The 23,912-nt window shown below is 41.2% G+C and overlaps 3 long non-coding RNA genes across 8 annotated transcripts in view; 2 read left to right on the forward strand and 1 right to left on the reverse strand.

Moving 5' to 3' along the window:
- The window catches only part of LOC127506561 (uncharacterized), a 133,278-nt gene that overhangs the window by 40,677 nt on the left and 68,689 nt on the right, over positions 1–23,912 (reverse strand). Inside the window, exons 3-4 of one of the 5 annotated variants that reach the window (XR_007928017.1) lie at positions 21,775–22,002; positions 12,754–12,768 (exon numbers count right to left, since the gene is read on the reverse strand). This is a non-coding gene — a long non-coding RNA (uncharacterized LOC127506561). Of the gene's footprint in view, positions 1–12,488; positions 12,504–12,753; positions 12,769–14,590; positions 15,086–21,406; positions 22,003–23,912 lie in introns of those variants that run through there. The other 4 variants (XR_007928015.1, XR_007928020.1, XR_007928019.1 and 1 more) reach the window with 4 other exon arrangements.
- Positions 9,020–10,630, forward strand: LOC127506602 (uncharacterized). The gene is made up of 2 exons (XR_007928080.1): positions 9,020–9,319; positions 9,837–10,630. It is a non-coding gene; the product is annotated as an uncharacterized LOC127506602 (long non-coding RNA).
- Positions 19,180–23,070, forward strand: LOC127506572 (uncharacterized). 2 transcript variants are annotated; one of them, XR_007928034.1, is made up of 3 exons: positions 19,180–20,926; positions 21,062–21,865; positions 22,037–23,070. It is a non-coding gene; the product is annotated as an uncharacterized LOC127506572 (long non-coding RNA). The 2 variants fall into 2 exon arrangements; XR_007928033.1 differs by having other exon boundaries at positions 21,062–23,070.

Raw genomic sequence — 23,912 nt, forward strand, 5'->3', positions numbered from 1 at the left:
GAGTGTTTATGTCCAGTGATCTTATTTGCCTGATTGGAAACACTTTATAATACTGATCCTTCATTAATGAATAACTACACAGGAACAAATGAGTAATGCATTATTAACACTCTAGTAACTAGTAAAATTAACTATGAACTATTAACCTCAAAAGTTTACAATGACTCCAGTAGTTACTAGAGAGTTATCATGTTTCTCACTTCAGAATACTGATCCAAATAATTAGTGATTCCTTCTGAAGGATTTGGTAATACTTCAGTCATTACTAGTGTGTTACCATGACCTTCGCTTTAGAATTAATTATACATTATGCATCATTCATGTTAATTATGAACCTGTATATAGTAGTTCTTAGTAGTTCTCTGGGAGGAATGAAAAAACAGTTTATTATTTCACTATAGTTAATACAAACCCGATTCCAAAAAAGTTGGGACACTGTACAAATTGTGAATAAAAAAGGAACGCAATGATGTGGAAGTTTCAAATTTCAATATTTTATTCAGAATACAACATAGATGACATATCAAATGTTTAACCCCCAGGGGTCTGAGGATTTTCGGGGCCCTGGAGAAGTTTTGACATTCCCTGACATTTGTGCTTTTTTCAGTTGTTCATAAACATATTAATGGAAAAAGTGTCATTACACTGTATTCAGCACAAACTAGGCTACCATAATATGTGAGGAACATGTATGTACATGTTTGTGTTTTTGAAGGAATAACGTTTATGCGTGGTTATTGAAAAAACAAAAAACTTAAGTCACTGAAATAAAGCCAAAAAATATATATTAAATCTGTGTTCACAAGACTTCTGGGTATTGGAGGTTGTAGACTAGAGTTTTTGCTTCAAAATGATGTAAAAATTATCCTGCATACTCGTTCATTTATAACAATATATTGATTTAGTTTTTGTAAGACACTTTTTGTCAAGAAACACAGTATGCGTGGAGGCGTGAATCATCATGAATAATGGGTGATTTACACCTGAGAAGACAAAAGAATCGCATAAAGAACCTCTAATTACCTGCATATTAATGAGGCCTTTCAGTCAGGTAGGCTGTGAAAAAACCCTCTGTGATCATGTCTCAAGCTCATCATGGTGTATATCAAACATACAAAAAAACAGCAATACTGTGAAATATTATTACAATTTAAAATAATGGTATTCTATTATATACTTTAAAATATAATGTATTTCTGTGATGCAAAGCGTCTGAACATTCATGTTACCTCTATGGCATTTCATATAGTCTTTTAGCTTAAAAACATGCACATTTGGAGAAATATTGATGGATTCTCATGTTTATGTCAATTTTCTATACAGAGGAGTAATATTTATTCAATATTTATTGTCATCACTGTGAACGCTGGATACTGTTTTCAATTCATACTTGCAGCCGGAGGGCGCTCTGTACACCTTTAGTCCACAAATTACTCTAAAGAAGAACAGGACATTCAGGAACTAATGGCATGTCTTCCAGAGATCACTAACCATGGCTTTAACATCCAGATAAACTCTTTTCAAGACAATAAATGCACGATTGAGATGATGTATACATGTATTGCCTCAGAATTTGCGTCTGAATAGCGCTCGCTCCGTGGGCGTGGCCGCATTAGCGGATAATGAGCTGAATCACGGGCGTCTGACATGTGTCTCTTTTCATACAGATTACATAAACACAGAATATTTGTTTTCGATTTGACTTACACGATTTAAAACCTGACATTTCAACTTTTTTTTTTTTTAGACATAAGTCTCATTTTTGTGTCATTAGTATTCACTAAGTTACAGTTCATTTTCTGAGAACTATCAGATTAAACCTCGTTCAGAAGGAGATGACAGATCACGCATCATGTTAGTTTTCTTTATTTTGCAAAAAGCAAAATTTTTTTGTTTTTACTCTGAGTGTACACAAATAAAAGATATACACCATTAAAATGTGTGGACTAACTCTTAATTATATGTGCAACATTGACGGAGTATTTTGAGTCTCTTTCACACTGGTAAGAAAAAAACCGAGGTGGTATCGCCGGCGTGACCGCCGACACGAGGGAGTTAAGAACGGACAGGGAGTGAAGGGAGTGAGTCCATTATATAGGGAGTGCTGATGAGGAAGTCCAGGTGCAGGTGGTGAGTGCTGATGGGGAGATGATGAGGGAAGTGAGTGCAGGTGTGGAGACAAGAGGATCATGGGAAATGTCCGGGAGACAAGGGAACTGTGACAGTACCTCCGCCCTGGAGACCTCATGCAGGTGCAGGGAGAGGAGCGGACTGGAACGGAGGTCTCCAGGGCGGATCCATGAGCCACGGCGGGTCAGAGGCCGAGGGCGGCCACGGCGGGTCAGAGGCCGAGGGCGGCCACGGCGGGTCAGAGGCCGAGGGCGGCCACGGCGGGTCAGAGGCCGAGGGCGGCCACGGCGGGTCAGAGGCCGAGGGCGGCCACGGCGGGTCAGAGGCCGAGGGCGGCCACGGCGGGTCAGAGGCCGAGGGCGGCCACGGCGGGTCAGGAGCCTTGGAAACCCCGCCCACATTCTCCCCACCCACGGGTATTAGCCCCCCTCAAAAAAAAAAAATCATTAAGGGGGCTGAGGAGAAACTTAAGGAGTCCAATGAATGGAGTTGATGTGTGGGCAGGAGTGGGCTCGTGGGCGGCGGCAGCAGTTGGAGCCGGCTCGGCGGAGACTGGAGACACTGGCTCGGCGGAGGCTGGAGCGGCTGGCTCGGCGGCGGCGGCTGGAGCAGAGGGCTCGGCTGCTTGAAGAGGGGTCCAGTCCATCCCCTCATACACAATAAGAAGCCCCACTGGTACTCTGTGGGCTCTGCGGAGACTGGAGAGGGCTCCGCGGAGGCTGGAGAGGGAACCGCGGAGGCTGGAGAGGGAACCGCGGAGGCTGGAGAGGGAACCGCGGAGGCTGGAGAGTGCTTGGCCTTCTTCCTCTTCCTCCTTTTAGTACGCCCGGACTCTGAGGGTTGTGAGTCCGGCAGGACACAGGTGTAAAGTTCACTGGAGGGGTATGTGGAGGAAGATGGAGACTGACGAACTGGCCAGGCCACCCGTGTCTCTGGAGGAACTGGACGAAATAAGCACAGAATATCTGGAACCTCTTCAACAACGAACTCAGAACCATTTAAATACAAAATCAGATTAATAGTATCGTTTAAGGAAACATAATCGTCAGGTTCATCAAAACGGATTGTGCTCTCGTCCAGTCCGTCCAGAAAAAGGGTGTTTAACCAAGCGTCTGACCAATTCGTTAAACAGGCTAACTCGATAAACTCCTCCACATACCTCTCCAGAGAACATCCGTACTGCAGGAGTCCAATAAGGCGGTCTGCAGCCGACATACGTGTGGGAGGCATGGGAGAAGCTGGAGCCTCGGAGAGGAGAAACAAACCCATGCTTCGTGGATATCCAGACGTTTTAAGGGTCCGTTCTTCTGTTACGGTTGCTGGGTTGTAGAGATGAGGCGTTCACAGAGATCCACAATTAACAGGTATTTATAAATAACAAAGGAGAAGACACAACCAAACACACGTAGTATAACATTAAGAACGGACAGGGAGTGAAGGGAGTGAGTCCATTATATAGGGAGTGCTGATGAGGAAGTCCAGGTGCAGGTGGTGAGTGCTGATGGGGAGATGATGAGGGAAGTGAGTGTAGGTGTGGAGACAAGAGGATCATGGGAAATGGAGTCCGGGAGACAAGGGAACTGTGACAGGAACAGGATTGGCAAAGAACCTCAAGCTGGGATCCAAACTTGATTCACCAGAGACACAGTAGAGCAATATGTCAGTGATCTAACCACGGGACTATCGGCACTGACGCCCATGTGAATTTAAATGGTGATTAAAAACTGTTGCACTTTTTTAAGTTTTTAATGTAAAAATGTGAAAAAAAAAAAAAAAATCAATTTCTTGCAGTTTATTACATGAACTAATAATGAGCCCAGAACAGTGTAGAATGAATGATGGAAAGTGTTCAGTGACCTTACAAAATATTAATAATGACCAAATCAATAATATACAGGATTCTGTCAATAGACTTCAGAAATTTGCATATTATTGTTTAACATGTTTCACAACATGAGGAAGTTGTTGGAAAATACATTTGTGGCTGATCTACAGTCTTCAGGATGAAGATTTAAATAGAGAGAGTCACTTTGCTCCATCTAGATTCAGTGGCAGTGGATCTGGCAGTGATTTCACTCTGACCATCAGTGGAGTCCAGACTGAAGATACAGGAGATTATTACTGTCTGAGTTTACACTGTCCTAGTAGCTGTGTGTTCACACAGTGATAAAGAGTGGTACAAAAACCTCGGTCAGTCAGACGTCACAGTGATGCACTGATACAGCTGAGAGATACTGCAGCTGCTCATTCAACACAATCACACACAACACTGATCACAGACAAACACTAATAACACTAGATCATCTAAATCAACATTAGTCTTATTGAATCTCACGAGTGTCTTACAGATCAACTGTTGATGTGATGATCTCTCAACATAGGATCTTGAGGTTAAGATGATCTTGTGGCCAGGGCCGGATTTATGCATAAGCATTCTAGGCAAGTGCCTATGCTCCCACATCCAGGATAATACATTATTTGTTATTATTGTTGAAAAATTGTTATTATTGTTATTATTTCACTCTAATGCTAAGACTCTAAGACAATTACTTTATAAATTAATACAATTTAAAATGTCGTCACTGTCAGGCAGAAACCTGAATGAGTGCAGAATACACGTAATGTATATTTATATGTGACCCGAGCAGTGGCTGTATAGCTGAGCTATAATAATAGTGACAACGTCACCCTGAGAATTACACCAGAATCATGAATATCATGAAAATCAAGCCAGAATCATCATAATCATCACATGTCCACTAGCAAGTTTATTACGACAATAGTATTAAAAACTCACAAGGTTAAAAAGAACATTTCTCCGTAAATCCGTAATGTGAAGGCTAACACAAGCCAGAAACAACCTCACAGTACTAAAGGTATTTTGTACCTTCCCCTCCAAAACACATATTTATTGTTGTGTTTTGACTTTGAATTTTAATTGTAAGACAGTCAGAATGTAAATCATCATTCTGTAACTCTAGTGTATATTAGTTTGTCTGTTGTAAATCTGTTGTAAATCTGTTGTTGTTTGTCTGTTGAGAGATACTGCAGCTGCTGATGGAGGATCACAAACAATGGTGTATTCAAACTTTCAGAAACTTCATTTATTTATTATGATGTACTAAGTAAACATGTGACATTTAATCTTATATCCCTTGCTTGTTCCCCAGGTGAAAAAAAAGTACACTTCCATAATGTACTTAAAGTGCTCTATTTTCTCACACTAATTTTGTACTTAATATACTGAAAATTATTTTTTAGTACTTCTTAAGATAATCTTAAGAACATCTAAGTGTACTCAACTGTTATTTTGAGACACCATGAATATGAACTAAAATGTGCTTTTAACATACTATCTCTTTATTCAAAACATGTATTTAGTTACCGCTTGTAGTACACGTGAACCTATGCAACAACACTTGGCAATAAAGCTGATTCTGACTGTAAACAAACTCTAACAGGAAACGTTTTGGCAAGATTCTCTCATAGTTATGAACAAACATCTTCCAGTAACGTTAATAGAACATTCGTTTAAAGTAATCTGGTCTTTAATAACTTTATTTATATATGATGTTTTTTTTTCTGAAACAGTTTTGTTTGATTTTTAAAGGTTGCTACTTGTTTCAGAACATCAAAAGAACATTTAAAAGTGACGTTCCCATAATGTTTGAAGAATGATAAAATGAAATGTTCTCTTAACATTCACACAACCAAGAAAAAACATTTTTAAAACATTTAAAAAAACTGGACGTTTTTAACGTTCAGAGAATATTTAGAAATAATGTTTTCATAACTTAATGGGAACATTAGCAAAACATTCTTTTTAACATTTTAACATCTTTTTAACAATTATTCAGTAAGCTGGAATTGTCAAGTGCTTACTTGCAGATGCCAGTGGCACAGGAGTCGAGGAAATTACTCATCATATCCACTCAAAAAGGGTTATTTTGCTATAACCGTTGACCCTTTGGGATTGCCCCGGCCCCTGCATTATTTCAGCAATGGATCAAGTTCTCTTGGGGATTCCAAACACTCACTGCTATCTAGATGACATACTGATAACAGGACGAGATGATGAGGAACACCTCAAGACACTAGACCAAATACTCACTAGACTGGAGAAATATAGTCTGAAATTGCAGCGTGAAAAATGTGAATTTAATGTGAAGAGTGTCTGGGTCACTTCATCGACGCAGCTGGAATACACAAATCACCAGAAAAGATCAAAGCAATTAAGGAAGCACCTGCACCAACCAGTACGGAAGACGGTTTACCCTCCTTACAGGTCATCAACCTCTAACTGCTATTCTTAGTCCCAACAAGAGCATTCCACCCATGGCAGCAGCCAGAATGCAACGATGGGCTTTGCTATTATCTGCCCATGATTATATCCTTGAGTATAAGAAAGCAGCTTTACATGCCAATGCAGACGGACTGTCATGGCTGTGAATACCAGTGACACACACTGAGAAAATGGACACGGTGGATGTGTTCTATGCTGCCCATGTAGCCACCCTGCCTGTCAGAAGTGCTGAAACTAGGTGTGACACCCTAACGGACCCCACTTTGTCACCTGTGCTGGACATGGTTTCAACTGGACGGTTCCCAAAATCTAAAAAAGTACCCACAGACTTGTTACCTTTTGTGACGCGTCGCCACGAGCTCACAGTCGTTCAAGGATGTTTAATGTGGGGGAGTCGTGTCGTTGTACCTAAAAAAACTCCGCTACCGAGTGTTAACTGATCTGCATATGAGCCATCCTGGGGTGGTAAGGGTGAAACATCTGGCCCGTAGCTACGTTTGGTGGCCAGGTATTGATGGACAGATCGAGTCTCAGTCCAAATCATGCCAGTCTTGTCAGCGTATCCAAAGTGCCCCCTGTTCTGCACCACTTCACCCATGGATTTGGCCAGCTCATCCTTGGGAAAGGATAAATATGGATTTTGCTGGTCCCTTTGAAGGCCATATGTACTTGATTGTAGTTGATGCGCACTCCAAATAGCCTGAAGTTTCCATTATGGACAGTAAAACCACAAGCAAAACCATTCAGGTCTTACGAGGGCATTTCAGTCATTATGATGTCCCTAATATCATTGTCAGTGACAACACCCTACAGTTATTTGCTGAGGAGTTTTCACTTTTCCTGAAGGCAAATGGGGTGCAACATATCCGTTCTGCGACCTATCACCCCTCTAGTAATGGACAAGCTGAGCGTTTGTCCAAACACTCAAACACACTCTAAAAGCTTCCACAGGATCAGCACCAATCCAACAGAGACTTGATGGATTCCTGTTAACATACAGAAAACTCCACATGCTACTACAAAAGAGCCACCTGCAATGATATTTCTCAATCGCAAGCTAAGAACCCGGCTGGATCTTCTAAAACCTAGTCTCGCCAAAATCGTGAGACAGTCCCAGGATGCTCAGCAGTTACAACACCAAGAACACTCTTGTTGAGAGAATTCATGGATCCTGGTTTGTTCTACAGAAAAAGAGAAAAATGGATACCTGGAGTGGTGATGTCCAGAACGGGACCTGTCTCCTACATCGTCAACGTGGGTGCGGCTGGAACCTGGAAACGTCATGTAGATCAACTACTGAAACAAGGGACTCAGATGGAACCAGAAGTTCCTGCTTATTCTGATAGTTCACAGGCACATCTGCTTCAGGAGAACGCCGGGGAAAAGACTGACAATCTTGTGGATGTGATAACTGACAAATCAGGGACTGGCAACACTGACAAATCACCTTCGGGGACTGTACAAATGAGAAAGGCTATTAAGCATCATCCTAACTGTCTTACTTGGACACCTGACCGTTATCAAGCATCCTAATGTTTATGGATGTTAAAGGAAGAGATTCATATGCAGTAGTTTGAATAAGACGTGCTTGCTAAACTGTGGTTAAAGTTGAATTAAAGAAAAGAAATACCTTGTTGTGTATGATCACTTTTGATTTAAGTTGGGAGGAAATGTTATGTATTTAATGTTAGAAACTGGGTTATCCTGCAATTGTTGTCTTATGCTTTAGATGGCGCTGTGTTATGGCGTATACCTCTCTCACGGAAAGTAAAAGTTGAGTTGTAAGTGCCCTCGGCCTCGGCCTCCATCGTGTTATTGCTATCTATAGCTCCTTAAAGTATAATGATATTCTGATAGACACAACAGCAGCACGCGCTGTTGTAAATCCTGCCCACTTCTTTGCATTGTCACACATGCTTCAGTGCTCTGAGAGTGTTTATAGTGCTGTGAGTTTAACACTTCATGACTGAGAGCAGAACAGAACACAATCTTCATCATCACACAAGACAAAAGAACAACAATGAACACAATCACCTTCTTCATCTGGACTCTCACTCTGTTTATTCAAGGTAAGACTGATAAAAACTGACTCTGGTTTTGGTGTTCTTGTAAAAGTATATGATAGTAGTAGTTTTAAACAATAATTGTTTTTCTTTTCTCTTCTTCAGAATCCAGAGGAGTGACTCTGACTCAACCTGAAGTTAAAACTGTCCAACAGGGTCAAACAGCTACAATAGAGTGTCATATAGATGTAGGAATATTAAGCAGCTACTTAGCCTGGTATCAGCAGAAACCTGGAGAAGCTCCTAAACTCCTGATTTATTATATAAACAGACGTTATACTGGAACTCCATCTAGATTCAGTGGCAGTGGATCTGGCAGTGATTTCACTCTGACCATCAGTGGAGTCCAGACTGAAGATACAGGAGATTATTACTGTCAGAGTTTACACAGTGGTCCAGTGTTCACACAGTGATAAAGAGTGGTACAAAAACCTCGGTCAGTCAGACGTCACAGTGATGCACTGATACAGCTGAGAGATACTGCAGCTGCTGATGGAGGATCACAAACAGCACAATGGTGAATCAAACCTTTCAGAAACTTTATTTATTATGATGTGTTTAATAAACATGTAACATACAATCTTATATCCCTTATACTAAACTGGACTAAAATCTGGAGAAAATGTGAGTGGTGCTCGTACCTGCAAAACTTTACACTACAATATTATCTGTATTATTTACTGTAGGAAAGTCAATCCCTTTAATTGGACTTCCATACTTCACCACTAGAGGGTCACATGTCTTTAACATAACTGAGATCTACACACCTTTCCTTTAAGACTGTGGCTGCATCCAAAATCACATTCTTCACATTCTCTATATAGTAGGTCAAAAACAGTATGTTACAACAGAAGTATGTCTGAATTCACAGTCTGAATGTTTCTCTGATAAAGTCTGTATGGTGTCCTGGTGGCCTGTAAACAGTAGCCAGCACAAATGTCAAACAGGATCGTACGCTAGACAACGTTACATAAAGCACCATCACTTCGAATTATTTATATTTGAAAGACTTCTGAGTAATACTAAAGATAATGACAACATGGCAGATGTAGTACGTCCAGATTACATTCATACACACTCATACTATACAGAACATACTTTTTTAGCGATCGTGAAGTAATTGATCAAAATAAGTGCTTACTGAAGAGAGTATGTGATTCAGATTAAGATTACTTTATCACACTACATGATATTTGTGGAAGTGTCAGTGAATTTCACATGATGGTTGATTGTTTATTATTCATTTATGTTTATGATGGGAAATGTTTAATATCTGTAACAGTTTAACAGAAGGATTGTTCATATTTGTGTCTAATTTACATAATTTGTCATTGTTTCAGACCACACTCACCCTCATTCATTCATACAAACACAACTGCTCACAGACGTGACCTGTTTTCTGAATCCAGCGTATCATTAATAGTTTTGTGGATTGAACTCTTGGAGCTCTTACTCTCTAACCGAGTCAAGGACGATCTCAGCAGTCCAGAGGCTTCAGACACTGACAGTGTTTCATTATAAACTGATGAACATGAACAAACCTCATCTCTCCATTAGTCCAACTCTTCTGACTCATTTCAGAGAATAAAGTGTGGACAGTGAAACTCATATTTGATCATCAGGTGATTCTGTTCCTCTCAGAATAGAGCAGCTCCATCAGCAGATGTTCAGCGTCCTCACAGGAGCTTCATGTTACTGAAATCCACTGCTTCTCTTGTTTCTGGAGATACACTGGGAAAGTTCAGATAAGACCTTGTTATTACTAAAAGGAAAAAAATAAATAAACCCATTTCACCACAAGTCTGATGTTGAAGAAACAGTCGTGTCTGACTCAAATAATTACTGGAGATCAGGTTATAAATGGAGATGAAGCAGTCGCAGGTTTAGTGTTTGTTAACAGCGGGGTTTGTCGCCCACATTACAGTAAGGATGTGTTTGTTTCTGCTAGATGCAGTTGTGTTTTACCACAATGAATGTTTATCTGTTTCATATCCTCTTCTTTCTTTTTCTTCTTTTCTTCCTTTTTCTTCTCTTGTCCCTCGTAATACACACCAAAGTTCAGGAAAACCTGCATGATCCCAAAGTGACTGTGGAAATTACTGAAGCACATCTGATAAAAACCTGCTGAGATACACATGATCATTCATTCGTTCATTTATTCATTCAACTTTTTTTTTTTTTTTTGTAATTTTTGGAGTTTGAAAGTGTGACTTTTAATATGATACTTTGATATTAATTAATTTAGTATAATTTTTCCTTTAATGTTTCATTAAAAAGAAAACACACATTAACAACATTAATTTTTCATTTCTGTGTGAATTATTCTCTGTCTGGGATTCACTGCATGGTCCACATGAAATCCACTTCGAGTTCTAGAAACAGATGATTTTTCTGTTCATAACGTGGGCAGCAGATGTACTAAAACACGTATCAAGGTGAGACTCACCAGTCTCCTCGACACTGAAGACAAACTGACCACTTTCATCGTCAGCTGTGCCGATTATTAATCCGCTCGGAGCATTAACAATCACAGACAGATGTCTATCAAGGGCCACACAGTCACCAGCTGGACCTGAACACACACATACTGAGCTGAAACATTCAAACCATTCAAGTTCATACTAATATTTAAATGCAGAACAATGTCTTTCCATGAAGTGTAAGTAGAAGCTCTCACCATAGTGAGCAAAGTGCCAGAAGCACTGGAGATCTCCGGCACACAGCATGATGACAAAGTCATACTGATCCACTGCCCAGAAGAGCTATAATTATTATTATTATTATTATTATTTACAATAAAGCTGCTAATTTACATTTAATAGTGATGTATTGTTTTTTAAACATCCTGTTTTAAATATTGAATTAAAACATGTCAATAAAGATGACCAAAGTTATAATGATTCTCATATTTTACCTTTTCGATTTAAAGGACATTTCACTATCAAGGACCACACCACATCCATGAATGTTGGAGAATTATTTACTGAAGAAAGTTAGGGATGAATAGGGAGAGGATGAAGGGGAAGGGGATGATAGTCAGGTTGATCTGAGTGATTAGGACCCCCGATACAACCTGGAAAGGAAGAGAAGAGGGGATGATAAGGATTGTTGAATGGATAAGAGAGAGGGAGGGGAAGGGAGGGTTCAAGAGAACAAGACAAACAGTACTGTAGGATTTGAGAAGTCAGGTGATTGTTTGAGGTGCGGCCCCGCTCCTGAACCTCAGCTAACTAGTTAACTCCCTTAAAGTTCATAGATATTTGTAACACAGTTCATTGTTGTGGGAAGAAGGAGGGTGGGAACCGGCAAACGTTCAACATTACTTTAATACAAAATAAACAAATACAAAACGAAAGTAAAATGGCGGCAGTCCCTCGCGGGCGACACAATCTTCATCATCACACAAGACAAAAGAACAACAATGAACAAAATCACCTTCTTCATCTGGACTCTCACACTGTTTGCTCAAGGTTTGTGTAATACAGTTTCTTTCTTCTTCTTTTTTTTAACAGTGATTTTTAATTCTTTTAAAATGTCAGATATCATTTTCATTCGTTTTCTTTCAGAGTGTAGAGGACAGTACACTGTAACTCAGAGTCCATCAATAACAGCAGCTCAACCAGGACAAGAAGTCAGAATAAACTGTAAAACCAGCAGTGCAGTGTGGGGTGGTAGTTACTTACACTGGTACTTACAGAAACCTGGAGAAGCTCCTAAACTCCTCATATATGATGCAACAAGCCGTAATACTGGAACTCCATCTAGATTCAGTGGCAGTGGATCTGGCAGTGATTTCACTCTGACCATCAGTGGAGTCCAGACTGAAGATACAGGAGATTATTACTGTCAGAGTTGGCACTGGCCGGGCAGCACTAGGGTGTTCACACAGTGATAAAGAGTGGTACAAAAACCTCGGTCAGTCAGACGTCACAGTGATGCACTGATACAGCTGAGAGATACTGCAGCTGCTGATGGAGGATCACAAACAACACAATGGTGTATCAAACCTTTCAGAAACATTATTTATTTATTTTGATGTACTAAGCATGTAACATAATCTTTATATTATATAAATGTTAGTGGTGCTTGGTCCTGCAAAACTACAATGTAATCTAACTGCAGGAAAGTCCGTCACTTTAACTGCACTTCCATGCTTCATCACTAGATGGCGTGTCTGTTACATAACTGAGTTCCCTATCTGTCAGTCACTTTGACGTTGTGTCGATGTGATGACACTAGTGTAGTGTTTCTCAACCTTTTTTACTCGATGGCCTCCTCCTTCACCAGATCAATACTGCAGTGCCCCCCTAAGATGCCTGACGTTTCCTCTTATACTGAACTTCCACAGCAAAGAGAGAAAAGTGTTTGTATTTAAGCCTTTTTATGTCAAAACGACCTCTGCTTCCCCGTCGACATACAGCATGAGCACAAATGCTTAAAGGGGAAACAATAAATCTTCCTATGGTGTCCCAGTAATTGTTCCTGATTAAACCACTGAAAATACAACATTACATACAAGTTTTGCTTAAATTAACTCAATTATAGAATTGTTTCTTTATTTCTCTATGGCATGGTGTCGCCCTCAGGCAACATAAAAGGTTTTTGGGCTTCACAGCGGATCTATATATGACGCGTCTGTTCAATGAAATGAGGGGCTGAAGTGGGTGCAGCCGTTTCGGTATATACACATTTCATGATGGATATATTATCAGGGACCCCCAAGGGTTAAATAAAACAAACAAAACAAGCCCTATAATTTAATAAAATAACACATATTATGAAGACACTTCATATTTAATGGTATTAGATGATTTGATAGTTGCATTTAATTGATTACAACTTCAATAAAACATTTGCATTTTGCATTTCAACTCTTAAAGCGCTGCAGGACTAGCCTACAGCAAACACTGAACCAGACTATTAAATGTTGAGCAAGGGATCTCATTGGCTGCAGGATCAGCAGAGACCAATCAGCCTGAGTCAATTGGTATTGATGTGATTGCTTACAGACTGCATGTAAAGGACCGATCGAAGCCTGTGCCATCTTCAGTTTCATGACTGAACTAGATTTCTGACATGACAGTTCTTGGAGAGTTTGTCATGGTAATGAATATGACAATGTTAATGTGTTTGGTCTGCTGCTGTTGATTATATCTGCTGTAGAGTACAGAACTTTCCACTGCCAAAACACACACAACATGCTGCTGCTGTACGAGCAAACATGAATCACCCCATAGCAGATCTGGACAGGTGGAGCTGGGGGAGGTGGAGGGTTTCTGAAAGTACACTGCACTGCTACAGCAAACAATAGACAAGTGTTTGAATGTTGAGCAGCAAGATCATTGACTACTGATACAGCAGGAATCATTCAGTTGTGTCCTGTAGAGAATGATGTGTAAATGTGTATGTCTGACTCTGTATATTTACTGTTACTGTGCTTTGCTGATGTAAAGCCTTTCTTTTAACCCTGTCAGTAAAACTATTGGACTCTGAATGTATATCGTCCTGATCTCTCTTCTGTCTTTTGCATTCAGAGGGTGTTTTACATGAGCGGCACATGCTTCACTGCTCTGAATGTGTTTATAGCTCTATGAACTGAACATGACATGATCAAGAGCTCTTCTTCATCAACCAACAAACATGACTTTCAGCTGCAGCTGCTCATACAACACAATCACACACAACACTGATCACAGACAAACACTAATAACACTAGATCATTATCAACATCAATCTTGTGTTTATGAAGAGAATGAGTCAGTGTTTAATATGATCATCATGTTTTAGGTGTAATATATGATCCCTGTCAATCAAACTGAACAGACTGAATTCAGTCACTCATCACCACATTTTCAGCAGAAGTGAAACTGGTGTGTTCCAGTCCAGATTATGTGACCAATCAAACAGTGAGACTGAAAAGCCCATTTGCATTGTCAGGGTGGAGTGATTCTGATCCTCTCAGAATAGAGCAGCTCTGTCTCCAGAGACCATGTTCAAACCCCAAGAGCTTTATTTGACATTTACTGCTACATCAAGCTGGTGAAAAGCACCTGCATGTTCATCTGTTAGTTGAATGATGTTGTCAGACACAAAGTGAACTTGTTGAGAAGCTTTATTGAATGTTACAGCAGATTGAAAGATCACACAGTGCTTTGACACGCCAGCTCTCTTTCAGTATTGAGTTGTAAATCACTACAGCTGCAGCACTAGACTCATGTGAATCCTGCCTGACACAGGACACTCAGATATGGCTCATCTTCAGGAGAGAAACATCAGCACTCAGAGCTCTTGTGGAACGAGACCTCATGAGGAGCTCCATCATGTGTTACTCTGCAGACGTACACCTCTCCCTTTTCCCAGCGTGCTTTGCTGAGGGTCAGGACGCTACTGCGGCTGTAGCGGCCGTCCCGCTGGCTCTCTGCGCTGGTCACGACCCCCTCGGTGACCTCTGACCCGTCCAGTGTCCAGCTCACCAGCGCCCCCTGTGGAGAGTAAGAGCTGAGCAGGCAGAGCAGTGCGGCTGAGTCTCCAGAGATCTGCAGAGAAGAGGGCGGCAGCAGAGACACTGAGGGCTTCACTGTGGGACCAGCTGCAGGAGACAAACACAACACATTCACAAACACAAAGAAAACACACTGTTTCACTCACAGCATTTCAACAGCAGCAAAAATCACGACAATCTGATCCTTCATGTCATTCAACATCACTAGAGCTCATATAATATACAATATACAAACTACACAATCACTGTATACATTTAAATCAAACCCCAGAAATGAAACTCAATATACTGAGACACTGACTGCTTTAATTCCAGCAGTTTTAAACTCTGAACATAAAGTTCTTAAATTTTACTTGAGATACTTGAGATATTCAGCTCAAAATGTAACTCAATTTCAAACGGAATTAAAACAACTGAATCATACATATATTTTGTTTGTATTAAAAAACACTGAATAACAAGCACAACATGTGAAAAGAAATTCAGTTTCATTGACTGAAATACAGAAAGTAGCAACATTTACAATCTGATGCCAGATCTCTTTTTTTCCCCCATGATATCTACAATAAAAGATGAACTATATGAACACAGTCTAGAAATAAATGAAGGAGAATTAAACTAGTAATAAACTGATTCAACTCATAGTGAGACTCATTATGGAAAAATATTTAGATTTTTTTGAAAGGAATAATGTTGTTCTTCTGAATGAATAAACATGACAATATCATTGTTTTAGATTTAATAATTATAAAACAATATCAGTAAGACTTAAAGCCTTCATACACAGTACTGTAACGATGGGTCGACAGAATGTGGATCCATTTGCAGCTAGTTTATTAAAAGTACTTACAGAGTAGACAGGGCAAAGGCAGAGGCATAAACAGTAACAGGCAATGGTCGGGGCAGGCGGCAGACAAACAGAGTCAGGGTACAGGCAAGGATCAGGGCAGGCAGCAAACAATCACAGTCCAGGAAACAGGCAAAGATCAGGGTAGGCAGCAAAGGGTCGCAGGGAATAAACAGTCCAATCGGTAACAGATAAACAGTCCACAGAAAAACGCTCAGAAATGATCACCTCGGCAAATCAAGACTTCGCAATGAGGTGGTGTGTGTGTAAGTCCTTTATAGTCCAGGTAGTGTGCTAAGCTGTATGTGGCAACTGGTGATTGGTGTGGAGTGTGCATGTGATTGGCAAGGAGGATTATGGGAAATGGAGTCCAGGAACTGACAGGAACAGACAGTGATCGTGACATAACGCCCCCCTTCCGGAAGGCGCGTCCTCGCGGCGTAAATGGCACAGATAGGGAGGGGGGGGTGGGTACATTGGAGACCTGTTGGCAGACGGGAACGGGGTCTCCAATGCAGGTCCAGGAACTCGGGCAGCCACGGGGGGTCAGGTGCCACGGGCAGCCACGGCGGGTCAGGTGCCACGGGCAGCCACGGCGGGTCAGGTGGCTTGGGCAACCACGGCGGGTCAGGTGGCTTGGGCACCCACGGCAGGTCAGGTGGCTTGGGCAACCACGGCAGGTCAGGTGGCTTAGGCGGCCACGGTAGGTCAGGTAGCTTGGGCGCCCACGGCAGGTCAGGGTCCGTAGCCGGCCACAGCAGTTCACAGGCGGTTGAAGACCGTGGGCGTGTAAGGTCCCCACCCGCAAGCTCAAGCAATTCGGAGGCCGCTGATGATCGCGGCCGTGCAGGGTCCCCACCCACAAGCTCCCCACCCTCAGGTATATGGCCCCCCCCCAAAAAGTTCTTGGGGAATTCAACGGAGGCCGTGGCGGTTTCGTGGGTAAGGAGCTCGGGTGGCGCCGGCAGGGCGAGGAGCTCGGGTGGCGCCGGCAGGGCGAGGAGCTCGGGTGGCGCCGGCAGGGCGAGGAGCTCGGGTGGCGCCGGCAGGGCGAGGAGCTCGGGTGGCGCCGGCAGGGCGAGGAGCTCGGCGACGGCCTCCGTGGCCGTATCAGGAAGAGCGGGCTGCTCTGGGACGGCAGCGGACTGCTCTGGGACGGCCCTCCGGGCTTACAACGGGCTCTGGGACGGCCTCCGGGCCTACAGCGGGCTCTGGGAAGGCCTCCGGGCCTTGAGGGATGGAGGAAGCCTTCTTCCTCCTCTCCTCCGTTTTACATGGTTGAGGCGGTGGCTCTATGCCTACCTCCCTCTGAGGGCGCTGCAGCGGGTCTCACGGGGTTGGAGGCGGACTCGCGGACTGGAGCTGGTTCAGGAGTGGAACACTATGGCTGGAACCGACCCCGCTATGTTCCCAGACACTGGCGGGCGCGGCCATCTAGCCGTGGCCACACTGGCACAAGCGGCCATCTTGTCCATAGCATCCAGAGAATTTGAGTGCGTGGCAACCGGCGAGCTTGAGTGCGTGGCAACCGGCGAGCTTGAGTGCGTGGCAACCGGCGAGCTTGAGTGCGTGGCAACCGGCGAGCTTGAGTGCGTGCAACCGGCGAGCTTGAGTGTGAAGCGGCAACCGGCGAGCTTGAGTGTGAAGCGGCCGGCGGAGGCTTAGGAATGCCAGCCGCTCGTACTGAAGTCAGCGCTGGATCAGCCACACTGGAACGCAACCCACTCCGCTCCCAAACAGATCCAGAGACGTGATGTAATTCTAGAGGATCAACGGAGACTTGACTTGGCTCTGGAAGATCAGCGGAGACATGATGTGATGATGTTGTGGCCGCCATTTTGTGCAGGCTCTCTTTAGAGGCAGCCATTACATGGGGGGACGAGGTGTCGCGTTCCTCCGCGACACCCACAGTAAAAAGTGAACCAACAGTAAGCAGGGCAAAGTCCAGAAATTCCACGAACGACCCTCGGGGACCATTAATAAGTAAGTAGTCCTTCAATGGTTCGTTTAATCCATAGCCAAAGAAGTCAATGAGGGCACAGTCAGGCAGGTCAGAGAAATAGGCAATGTCTAAAAACTTCTGAATGTGGTCCTCGAGTGTACAATTACCTTGCCGAAGGCGGACGAGACGTATTGCTGGGTCCATGCTAAGGCTGGAAGCGCTCGTAGAAGCTGCTGGATCGTTTGATGGCGAAGTCTTCTGTAACGATGGGTCGACAGAATGTGGATCCATTTGCAGCTAGTTTATTAAAAGTACTTACAGAGTAGACAGGGCAAAGGCAGAGGCATAAACAGTAACAGGCAATGGTCGGGGCAGGCGGCAGACAAACAGAGTCAGGGTACAGGCAAGGATCAGGGCAGGCAGCAAACAATCACAGTCCAGGAAACAGGCAAAGATCAGGGTAGGCAGCAAAGGGTCGCAGGGAATAAACAGTCCAATCGGTAACAGATAAACAGTCCACAGAAAAACGCTCAGAAATGATCACCTCGGCAAATCAAGACTTCGCAATGAGGTGGTGTGTGTGTAAGTCCTTTATAGTCCAGGTAGTGTGCTAAGCTGTATGTGGCAACTGGTGATTGGTGTGGAGTGTGCATGTGATTGGCAAGGAGGATTATGGGAAATGGACAAAACAATATCAGTAACACTTTACTTAAAGCCTTTATACACAATGAATTATAAAAGTATTTTATATTATATTTTAATGCATTAATTAAGCATCATTATACACATTATACTGCATGTATGATCTCATGAATAATTAATTAAGCATTAAGTTATAACACATTATAATATCATCTATTCACTGTTACACCTTTAGAAAGTATAATGGGGTAAAACAAATTGCAAACAACCAATTTCAGATGTAACATTGAATTTGTCAATATAATGGCTTTTAATTTTGGTTACAATTATTTATGAAAAGGCATTATTTATGGATACCTTCATAACACATTATACATAAATGCTTCAAGTAAAGTTTCAGCACAATATTATTATTATTAAAAAAAAATGTTTTTGTTTCAACTGTAAAACACTTTCTGAATCTAAATTGTATTTTTTTTTTTTTTTAATTGTTAATTAAAAGGACTTACCGAGCACCAGTTTAGTTCCTCCACCAAAAGTCAACCACAGTGATACAATCTAATGAAACGGTCGTACAAAAACCTCTATTCCACTCGAGTGAACACAAACTCCAGCAGAGAGAGAGAAACAACACTTCAACACACTGATATTAGAAGAAACTCAGATCTTCTCAACACTCAAACATTCAGTTTGGACAAAATGCTTTCTGATATAACACTGTTGATGGAAATATATCTGATGATCTGTGACCTCTGAGGTGACCTTTGACCTCTTTTATCATGGATGATGTTGTGAGTTTCTCATAATGATCTTCTGTTCTTCATATGAAGCTCAATCATCATGATTCACAGAAAAACCTGCAGCTTCAAATAAATTAATCAATAATTCTGAACATTTCATAAGCACATTGTTTAATCTAGTGTCACATGACCTGATTATGAGTCCTGATGAACATGTCAACCTTCATCAAAACACCATTATGTATCTTTTTTTTGTTTTGTTTTGTTTACTCTAAATACAGTAAAACTTTTTCTCATTGTTAACGTGTTTTTAAAGATGTAGTACATTACTGTACTCACAAAGAAATAATTATTGTGTTTGACAAATATGTTTAAAATGATCGACTTTCATGATACTATAGTCATTTTAGGGGCCTAAAAAAAATCTTTTATTTTTCTTCCTTAAGTTGGCCACCATTTTGAGATCACATGACCAGCTGAATGCTGCTCACTTTCCCTGCGTCCCAATGTCCATATTATCCATCCTAAATAGTATGTGAGATTAAAATAAGTGTGTCCCAAAGCATAGTATGTTGGAAAGGGTATGCCAAAAGTCCCCGGATGGTCTACTATTTCCGGTAGATTTTGGAAGTGTGGATCCGTGCACACTATAAAGGCTAATATTGCCCACAACCCATTGCGCTTTGGATGAGGATTCAGTTCAGAACTACAAACACGAGTAAAAAGTGTTAAAAAACTACAAAACATGGTGGATCTGCGCGACCGACGCTGAGAGGTTTGAGTGACTAATAATCAGTTCAACCTGATAGAAAATATTTATTTAATGTTATCCGTGTTATATTTCATCTGCAATACCAATGTGGACTTTTATAAAGATCTGATTGGCCATTAACTTTTAAATGCATCATTATGCATTAATATGAGGAGAGTTCTCCACATGAAAGACCCGCGACTGCAGATCAGCGTGCTACTGCATTTCTCTCCGATACGGTAGGAAATTAGCTAAATGAAATGTGGAGGATGTAAGATGATTGACAGGCCAGTTTACGGTGACAGGATGCGACAGAGAGCAAAGACGCAATTGTATGACGTGATAGTATGTCCCAAAGCTTGTCTACTCTTTTGCTAAAGTATGTACAGCGGCACTGAAAGCTGAAAATGCTTCATCCACACTGACAGAAGTTCATATAAAGTCAAAGACTAGTGTCTTATCAGTCTGCAAAACATAAAAAAACATTTTATAATTAAAATTAAAAAATATTTACAATAATCAATATTTACAATTATTACAAACGACATAATCTGTAAAATCTTAGGTTGCACTTTATTTCGAGGGTCACTTTTGATATTCTACTAACTATAAGTGACTTGTCAACTACATGTCAACTAACTCTCATTAGTGTATTAGTAGACTGTAGTAGACTGTTAGGTTTGGGTTCAGTTAAGTAGAATAAGTTGACATGTAGTTGTAAAGTTACTTACAGTCAGTAGAATGTCTAAAGTAGACCACTGAAATACCAAATCTTATATGTAGAGAGTTTGTTAGTTTGTTAGCAGCACACACTGTTGTAAATCCTGCCCACTTCTTTGCATTGTCACACATGCTTCAGTGCTCTGAGAGTGTTTATAGTGCTGTGAGTTTAACACTTCATGACTGAGAGCAGAACAGAACACAATCTTCATCATCACACAAGACAAAAGAACAACAATGAACAAAATCACCTTCTTCATCTGGACTCTCACACTGATCGCTCAAGGTTTGTGTAATGCAGCTCCAATTATTCTCTTGAAATATTAATTGTTTATAATTTTATATTATTTTTTTTTTAGAATTTATAATTTTAATATTATTATTATTTTCTTCTTCTTGTTCTTCTTCTTCTTTCTCTCAGAGTGTAGAGGACAGTACACTGTAACTCAGAGTCCATCAATAACAGCAGTTCAACCAGGACAAGAAGTCAGAATAAACTGTAAAACCAGCAGTAGAGTGTATGGTGGTAATTATTTAGCCTGGTACTTACAGAAACCTGGAGAAGCTCCTAAACTCCTCATATATCATGCAACAAGCCGTTATACTGGAACTCCATCTAGATTCAGTGGCAGTGGATCTGACAGTGATTTCACTCTGACCATCAGTGGAGTCCAGACTGAAGATACAGGAGATTATTACTGTCAGAGTTTACACTATCCAAACAGTGTATGGGTGTTCACACAGTGATAAAGAGTGGTACAAAAACCTCGGTCAGTCAGACGTCACAGTGATGCACTGATACAGCTGAGAGATACTGCAGCTGCTGATGGAGGATCACAAACAACACAATATTGTATCAAACCTTTCAGAAACATTATTTATTTATTTGGATGTACTAAGCATGTAACATAATCTTTATATTATATAAATGTTAGTGGTGTTTGGTCCTGCAAAACTTTCCACTACAATGTAATCGAACTGCAGGAAAGTCAGTCACTTTAATTGCACTTCCATGCTTCATCACTAGATGGCGTGTCTGTTACATAACTGAGTTCTCTATCTGTCAGTCACTTTGACGTTGTGTCGATGTGATGACACTAGTGTAGTGTTTCTCAACCTTTTTTACTCGATGACCTCCTCCTTCACCAGATCAATACTGCAGTGCCCCCCTAAGATGCCTGACATTTCCTCTTATACTGAACTTCCACAGCAAAGAGAGAAAAGTGTTTGTATTTAAGCCTTTTTATTAACATTTGTTTGCATTATTACTCTTCTACTGCATGTTTTGTAATATTCTTTAATATTCTTTTTGAAAACATAATTGGTAAATTAAAGCTATGCTTTATAACTTAAAAGAAGTCCCTCTGCTAAATTATAATACTCTGATGTTACCCAGGTCGAGTGATTGCATCTGTGCCAACAGAACGATTGAAACTCCCATCTAAAGCCTGTCGGTTCACGTCGTCCCTGATAACAAGAACTTAATGCTGTTGGACAGGCTGTCTCTGCTGTACATGCCACGGACATGAACGAGGATAGTCCCGACCCAGCACACATGCAGGAACTATGCTCATCAACCGATTTATTAATAATTAATAATCATCAATAATTAATAATCATAAACTGTGAGGTAAGATTAGTTTACACACATCAGAAGGCCTACTCTCTCATCCCTGCATAGAAAGACACATGAGATGCTAAAATTCAATGGTTAAAAGCAGCACTTTAAAGGAAAATTCACTAATCACTGATGCACATTATGACAGAAACCCTTAACAATGTTCTAACATCATAAATACAGCGATTATGATATAAATAGACAATAAAGCAAATACAGGATAAATGTGAAACAACAAAACGACCTCTGCTTCCCCGTCGACATACAGCATGAGCGCAAATGCTTAAAGGGGAAACAATAAATCTTCCTATGGTGTCCCAGTAATTGTTCCCGATTAAACCACTGAAAATACAACATTACATACAAGTTTTGCTGAAGTTAACTCAATTATAGAATTGTTTCTTTATTCCTCTATGGCATGGTGTCGCCCTCAGGGCAACATAAAACGTTTTTGGACTTCACACTGGATCTATATATGACACATCTGTTCAATGAAATGAGGGGCTGAAGTGGGTGCAGCCTTTTCTGTTTATCCACATTTCCTGATGGATATATTATCAGGGACCCCCAATCAGAATGTGAGGTGGAGGGTTTCTGAAAGTACACTGCACTGCTACAGCAAACAATAGACAAGTGTTTGAATGTTGAGCAGCAAGATCATTGACTACTGATACAGCAGGAATCATTCAGTTGTGTCCTGTAGAGAATGATGTGTAAATGTGTATGTCTGACTCTGTATATTTACTGTTACTGTGCTTTGGTGATGTAAAGCCTTTCTTTTAACCCTGTCAGTAAAACTATTGGACTCTGAATGTATATCGTCCTGATCTCTCTTCTGTCTTTTGCATTCAGAGGGTGTTTTACATGAGCGGCACATGCTTCACTGCTCTGAATGTGTTTATAGCTCTATGAACTGAACATGACATGATCAAGAGCTCTTCTTCATCAACCAACAAACATGACTTTCAGCTGCAGCTGCTCATACAACACAATCACACACAACACCGATCACAGACAAACACTAATAACACTAGATCATCTAAATCAACATCAATCTTGTGTTTATGAAGAGAATGAGTCAGTGTTTAATATGATCATCATGTATTAAGTGTAATATATGATCCCTGTCAATCAAACTGAACAGACTGAATTCAGTCACTTCTGCTGTCTGGACGTGATGCTTTCCATTTGATTTTCATGACATTTTCATATATATTTTCATCACCACATTTTCAGCAGAAGTGAAACTGGTGTGTTCCAGTCCAGATCATGTGACCAATCAAACAGTGAGACTGAAAAGCCCATTTGCATTGTCAGGGTGGAGTGATTCTGATCCTCTCAGAATAGAGCAGCTCTGTCTCCAGAGACCATGTTCAAACCCCAAGAGCTTTATTTGACATTTACATCAAGCTTGTGAAAAGCACCTGCATCTTCATCTGTTAGTTGAATGATGTTGTCAGACACAAAGTGAACTTGTTGAGAAGCTTTATTGAATGTTACAGCAGATTGAAAGATCACACAGTGCTTTGACACGCCAGCTCTCTTTCAGTATTGAGTTGTAAATCACTACAGCTGCAGCACTAGACTCATGTGAATCCTGCCTGACACAGGACACTCAGATACGGCTCATCTTCAGGAGAGAAACATCAGCACT

This window comes from Ctenopharyngodon idella, chromosome 24 (assembly GCF_019924925.1).
Source record: "Ctenopharyngodon idella isolate HZGC_01 chromosome 24, HZGC01, whole genome shotgun sequence".
NCBI classification, from domain to species: Eukaryota; Metazoa; Chordata; class Actinopteri; order Cypriniformes; family Xenocyprididae; genus Ctenopharyngodon; species Ctenopharyngodon idella.